General features: G+C 42.7%; 1 protein-coding gene and 1 non-coding gene across 3 annotated transcripts in view; both read right to left on the reverse strand.

Annotated features, from left to right (window-relative positions):
• The window catches only part of G3bp1 (G3BP stress granule assembly factor 1), a 26049-nt gene that overhangs the window by 15065 nt on the left and 4700 nt on the right, over window positions 1–6284 (reverse strand). The window lies entirely within an intron of this gene.
• Window positions 1075–1212, reverse strand: LOC113456389. Its single transcript, XR_003377211.1, has one exon. It is a non-coding gene; the product is annotated as a small nucleolar RNA SNORA29 (small nucleolar RNA).

The following is a 6284-nucleotide window of genomic DNA, read 5'->3' on the forward strand; positions in this document are numbered from 1 at the left end:
GATCTCTGTGAGTTTGAGACCAGCCTGGTCTACAAGAGCTAGTTCCAGGACAGGCTCCAAAACCACAGAGAAACCCTGTCTCGAAAAACCAAAAAATTCAAGCCCTACAAATAAAGATAATCAAAATCAAATAGTATAGAGTTAACAAAACACTTCTGTACTAATATCCAAACATGAAAGCAAAGTAGAACATATACAAATCTAATTATAGTATAAAAGATCGATTTTATTTCCACTTTTTTGTTGCTTTAAGTATATGGTATCCGTGTTTCGCCTGCATATGTCTCTGCATCACATGTACACCTACCTGTTGCCCTTGAAGAGAACACTGGATCCCTAGAACTGGGGTTGTAGATGGTCATGAGCTTTCATGGAAGCCCTATGGAAAGCAGATGGTGCTCTCCCTTAACCAGAGCCATCTCCAGCCCACTGCAGTTTTAGTATGTGTATTCAACAGCAGCACAGCATCTACTGTCATTACAGAAGAAATCACCATCTATTCTACAATATGGGATGATATGGGCATCTTTATCATACAATTTCTCTCCCAAGTACACCTCTGTAACACTTGGGTTTCCACTGATAGAACATACTGCTGCCTGTTTAAAATATAGAGTGGGAAGTAGTGGTGCACACCTTCAATTTCAGCACTCAGTAGGACAGCAGGGGAAATCGGAGTTCAAGGCCACAGAGTTCATGGTCTACAGAGCTGAGTTCCAGGACAGGCTCCTCATCCAACTACATAGTGAGTTACATGACAATGAGTTCTACACAGAGAAACTGGACAGTGGTGGCTTTAACTCTAGCATTTGAGAGGCAGAGGCAAGTAGATTTTAGTTCAAAGCCAGCCTAGTCTACAAAGTAAGTTTTAGAACAGCCAAAGTTGTTACAGGGTGAGAGACCCTGTCTCAAAAAAACCAAAAAAATAAAATATGGGAGGGAAAAATTCTTTCAGGTTCACTACTCAAACTTGGGTTTTCCTACATGCAACATATGGGAGGGAAAAATTCTTTCAGGTTCACTACTCAAACTTGGGTTTTCCTACATGCAACAGTGTCCACTGTTGTAAGCAATGGTTTCCTGTTCAGCCATTTCATATAGAGGGAGAACACTGGAAAGCCCTCTCTCTTCAGATCATGGCAACTTTAATCTATCCCATAAGCATAGCCACTAAAATCTATTATCAAGAGAATGTGGTAGTCAAATGGGACATCAAGGTTTAGGAAGGGTGGGGAAGCATGAACTGGCTCTGTCCCTCATCTGGCTTATGCCTGCCCTTTCTGACTTAGGTCTTGGTTTTGGTGCAGGCTACCTTCTAACTCCTTGGCTTGGGTGATCCCCTAATTTGCACCACAATCGTGCCATGCCTGGAGCTCACAATCCCCTCGGCCTCCCAAGAGCCAACTGCAGCATGGCCCGTTTATTGATTGCACTGTTCTTGAATATCTGACCCACTTACTTTATTTCACTAAATAAGGGTGATTCAGTTTTACAACTGCAGCTGTGAGATCAGGTGTCAAATGTACAGTCGGGAAGCTTACATGGGTTTGACCTAGGTCCTCTGAATATGCATTACGGTTGTGTAGCTTGGTGCTCTTATGGAACTCCTAACAGTGGATCAGGGGCTAGCTGATTCTTTTGCCTCCTTTGGGATCCTTTTTCTCCTAGTGGGCTGCCTCGCACAGCCTTAATGAGGCTTAATCTTATTATAACTTCATATGCCAGGTTTGGTTGATATCCCCGGGAGGCCTGCCCTTTTCTGAAGGGAAAGGAGGAGGGGTAGATCTGGGGAAGAGCAGGAGGGAGGTGAAACTGTGGCCAGGTTGTAATATATAAGAATTAAAAAGAAGAAAAAAAATAGCATCTAATCACTCTGAACAAACAAGCAAACAACCAAAATTCAATCTCCAAATTGAATTCAGAGCTACCCATAAAGCTACTGAGACGTGGATCAATGGTCTAGAGCACCCTGCATCTCTCCTTCAAGTGACACTGGTAACCCAGGTATAACATAAAGGAATGCACTAAAACCCACCCCAAACCATTCTGTAAGCAAACATTTAGCTCCCACTGAGTTCCCACCCTGACTTACCTCAGAGTGTGACCTAGAAGAGAGTAAGGCAAATAAACTCTTCCCTTAAAATAGGTAAAACAAAACCCAAAATAACTGAACCATCAGGGACTTTCAGCTATCACAGGTCAAGGTGGATCATACCTGTTATCTCAGGACAAGAGGCTAAGGCAGGAGGATTGCTGAGTTTGAAGCAGTCTACACTTTGAATTACTGTCCAATTCATCTTTCCCAGCTCAAATATGAAGCATGGATAACAACACAGCAACCCCTGAGAACACTTTTATCTCTCTCAAGCAAGTCAGCTCAATTCTCTGAAGCAGATTAATTCTATGGAGCCCAGTCTGGCCCAGAACTCATTTCCCTCCAGCCTTGGTCTCAAATGTTGGACCTCAACAGGCTATCAACACCCAATTTCTGTCCAACACAAAACAATTTAAAAAAACAAAATTCGGATTCTTTCTAGACACACATCTGCCAGTTACTGCTCCATGGTGACAAATGGAGACTGAGCACAAACCTGTGAAAACCAGAAAGTTCTATGAAAACACAAGTTGGAGGCACCAACTTGTGCCTCACTCAGCCACGGCTTCTGGTTACACTGTGTCCTCTCCACTAGCTTTTAGAAATAGCTACAAATATGGATACTCTGCACACACCTCCTCCATCCTCAATGTAACTAGCAGGCTAGAGATAAAGCTAAGGAGATCAGCACCAGGAAGCAGGCCAGCCCCATGACTTCAACTGCAAACAGCAAGTCCTGCCCCTCACCCTGGGAGAGTTATAAAGGAAAAGCAGACACCCCATCCTAAGACAGTGCTCACTCAGTTGGCTGCTTGGAGGTCACTCCTGTTTCTTATCCTTTTCCCCAGAAGGGCCACCTTGAGGGAGATATGAATCCTACCCTTATATTATAATTTAGGGAAATCAGAAACCAAAGAAATTTAGCCCAGGAAAAGTGAAAGGTTAAATAAGCCATCTTCACTTAACAAAGCTGAACATTACAATAATATATTATAATTTGTTTTTTATTACTGTGTGCCAGCACGCGTGGTGTGTAAACGCCATGTGTGCAGAAGCCTTAGGAGGCCCCAAATCCCCTGGTGCTAGAGTTCAGGGTGCCTGTGAATGGCCTGACATGGGAGTTGGGAATCAAACCCAAGCCTTCTGCAAGAACAGCAAACACTCTGAACCACTCAACCATTTCTCCAGCCTCCCAACTTCATAAGCATTCAGTCCTTCAATAAACTCAATCACTGGAATTAAGGCCCGCTCCATGAAATAAATGGTAAGATGCTTGAGACAGCTCAGGGGCCAGATAAGACATGGACCACAGGAAAACCAAATATTACAGTTAACATAGCAATAAAATGGCTCCTAATGACAACCTGCTATGCTCACAGATCAGTGCCTTGCTCAGCCCACACCAGAGAAGCTTCCTCCTGCAGCAGATGAAAGCGAATACAGACCCACAGCCAGACAACGTGCAGAGTGAGACTTTGGAACACTCAGTCCTAAAGAACACATCTCCATCAAATCCCTCCCCTCAGGGAACCCTGCAGAAGAGGAGGCAAAAAGATTAAGAGCCAGTGGAGACAGGAGACACCAGGGAAACAAGACCTTCCAGACACAACAAAGCTGACCCACAAATGAACCAGACAGGCAGCATGAAGAGGGCCAGGTGGGGGGTCTCCGTTCAGGGAAGAGGATACAAATATCCACCCCTAACTCACAAACCTCCCACCCCTAACTTAGAAGTTACCTCTAATTTTTAACTACTTGCAAAGGAAAAATTAAAAAAAAAAAAAAAAGAAATATTAAGGGCAGGCACTATGCCCAGCAGTAGATGACCAAACAAAACGAACTCAATGGTATCTTTGGAGGTTTTTGATCTCACAATGCTTTATCTGGACCATTTTTTTAACCTTACATATCTTTTGCTTATTTATTATGGTTTTCTGTGGTTTTTAATGGGTTTTCTGTGTGTGTCAATGTTTTGGCATCTGTATGTTTCTTATTCTCATTAGCTTTTTTTTTACCAGTTTGTTTTGTCCTATTCTGGTTTGTTTTTATTTTCTTATTTGTACTATTATTTTAGATACCAGTTTATATTCTAATGAAAGAGAAAGATAGGGCATAGATTTGGGTAGGTGAGAATGTGGTGAGGCTCTGGGAGTAGAAGGGAATCAGAATCAGAATATACTGCATGAAAAAAAATCTATGCTCACATAACATAGACCTGGAGAAGTCTCAGAGCCACAGAAGAAAAGGCAGTAGCATACCACACACAATGGAGCCCTTGATATTTCCTATTGGCTGTACCGAGTTGGCTTGCAAGCAGCTACTTTTAAAAAGTCTCACTTGACCTCAGGTTGCCTGATCTCATGACATCTTTGCTGAAATGGACAGTACCACTTAGGGGTCCTCCCCTTCGGCACAGACAACCAGTGTCCACTCTAGTTACTGACACACGGGGCGTTAACAGCTCTGCTTACTCTTCCCAACAAAACCAAAATAGCATGTCAACAGCTTACTTCAAATGACAGTTTTAAGATTTTCTAAGCAACATATTAGTCACTATCCAGAATGCACAAGGATGAGGAGGAGCATGCTTGGCATGAGCAGAGCCTGAGTTCAAAGACAGAGAATCACTAAAGGACAACCCAGCATGGGAAAAGACTAGTTGTATAGGAAGGACAGGACTAACAATCCCAGAAGAGCACACACACACGCACGCACGCACGCACGCACGCACGCACCCACATACATGGAAGTCAGAAGACAACTTATTAGAATCGTTTCTCTTTGTAAAGTTGGTAGGTTTTGGTTGTTTGCATTTTTTGTTTGGTTTTTGTTTTGAGACAGGGTTTCACTGTGTAGCTTTGGTTGTCCTGACAACCAGGCTGGACTTGAACTCCCAGAGATCTCTGCCTCTCAAGTACTGGATTAACTCCAGCTCTACCCAGAAGGAATTCATTAACAAGCAATGCAGAGTATTAACTAAGGTGTCATTTTGACTATGTTACAAATGTATCAAAACACTAAGAAAAACAAACACTGTGACCCCAAAACAGAAGTTCTTATCAATGTGTTTGAAGGTTATATACATTGTATTTCAATGTTTGAAACCAGGCTCTGAGAACTGAAACAATGTCTTCCCAGGAGCAGAGTAACTTTGTTACAGAAATCAATCTCTTTGAGAAAGAGACCTGTCTAAATTCTTTAGACTTCCTCCCTACCTGCCACAATCCCTCCAAAATTCTCCCTGGAGAATGGCTAATTTTAAGCCTTAACCAGGCAAAATACCCTGCTAATCAATGCAAAGAAGAAAATACCTAAATTAAGTAAAAATAAAGAAGCAGCTAGATTTCAGAGAATATGTTTTTAAGCCCAGCTACTTGGAAAACCACAAGTTCAAAGTCTGCCTAGGCTCCAGAGTTCAAGACCATCCAGGGAAAACAAGCAACTCACAAAAAGCAACGAGAACCGAGCCACAACAAAGCCACAGTGCTGACCTAACAAGGCCCCAAGTTTATTGCCCACTACCACAAAGAAATATCCAATGGGGGAGCAGAGTGATTATACCAACAAAATATTAACATACAAGATTAAAAATCAAATATTGGGTAAGATAGCCAGGCAGTGGTATATCATACCTTTAATCCATTTGGAAGGCAAAGGCAGGTGGATCTCTGTGAGTTCAAGGCCAGCCTGAATTATAAAGCAAATTCCAGGATAGCTAGCCATAAACTGTTACAGGGAGAAACTGTCTCAAACTTATAATAATCACAACTAAAAGAATAAAAATTAACAAAAAGCTGAGGGTACTGCAATCCAGCATTTCAGGAGGTTGAGACAGATCAAGTTCAAGGCTAGCCTTTAAAACAAAGAAATCCCTGTCAAGCCAGGAGGTGGTGACACACACCTTTAATCCCAGCACTCAGGAGGCAGAGGCGGGCGGATCTCTATGAGTTCAAGGCCAGCCTGATCTACAAGAACTATTTCCAGGACAGGCACCAAAAGCTACAGAGAAACCCTGTCGAGGAAAAAAAAAAAAAAGTTATGGCTCTAAACACTCGACATAATCAGGAATGTCTATACACTTTTAATCCCAGCACCTTAGCCGGGTGGTGGTGGCGCACACCTTTAATCCCAGCACTTGGGAGGCAGAGGCAGGCGGATCTCTGTGAGTTCGAGACCAGCCTGGTCTACA

This window comes from Microtus ochrogaster, chromosome 7 (genome assembly GCF_000317375.1).
Source record: "Microtus ochrogaster isolate Prairie Vole_2 chromosome 7, MicOch1.0, whole genome shotgun sequence".
NCBI classification, from domain to species: domain Eukaryota; kingdom Metazoa; phylum Chordata; class Mammalia; order Rodentia; family Cricetidae; genus Microtus; species Microtus ochrogaster.